The following is a 958-nucleotide window of genomic DNA, read 5'->3' as shown; positions in this document are numbered from 1 at the left end:
CCCCCCCAAAAAAAAGAAACCAGAAATTTTAAAAATTGTTCATGTTTCGAAAGATGTCCAGAAATTGTTTTGTTTCGAAATATTGTACACTTTCAAAATAAAATTGCTCAAATTTCGTTCACAAATTCCAAAACTATTCGGCATTTTGAAATTGTTCGCATTTTAAAAAAAAGTTTCAGATTTTTTCAGAAAATATTTGATATGTATGTACGCTACTGTGTTTTCTTATATATTAAGCGCTAGAACATAACACAAGTAGTGGTTCGTTGAAGTGGCTATCGGCATGTGCCATTTAGTGGTAGGTCTTGAGTTCAAATCCTCATAACTCTCCCTTTTCCATGTAGTTTTAGGTTGCACATATATTAAACGTGCTAGCTTAATGGGCCGGCCCAGCACCTGTGCAGTTTGTTGTATACGATGCGAGATGTAGACATACTTTAGCAAAAAGACCAACTGCTAAAAAAAACTTTAAGAAAAGATCATCCTGCCCTTTATTATGAAGGGGTATCGGATAATCCGAGCCCTCGATGTATTTAAGGGGTTGTACCGAAGCGGAAGTGCTTCTGCGATTAAAGTATTTTATAAATAGGGTAACACTAGTGACATATCATTTTTTTTGCAGGATAAATGAGTGTTTTATTTCAAAGGTGCAAAATTACAATCTACAGGCAAGATTTCCTCAATACATGAAGGCCATCTGTGAAGCCAGTATGACTATACCTTGCCGAATTATTTGCAACTCTATTCTAACTACGAAGAATATCTTGCCGAAGCATTTGTAACTTTATTCTGACTACGAAGAAGTTTATGTGGAATAAGGATCAGTTTGGTTGCTACCCTGGGCCACATGCCTGGAAGAATATGTTGCCTGGCTGCGCCTGAAATTTGATTTTTGTAGCCTGGCCACATTGCTATTTGGAGTGTGACCTGAGCCTGGGAGTTCACCAGGGATTATATA

The sequence above is a fragment of the Triticum dicoccoides genome, chromosome 3A (genome assembly GCF_002162155.2).
Source record: "Triticum dicoccoides isolate Atlit2015 ecotype Zavitan chromosome 3A, WEW_v2.0, whole genome shotgun sequence".
NCBI lineage: Eukaryota > Viridiplantae > Streptophyta > Magnoliopsida > Poales > Poaceae > Triticum > Triticum dicoccoides.
This window is presented reverse-complemented; position numbering follows the sequence as displayed.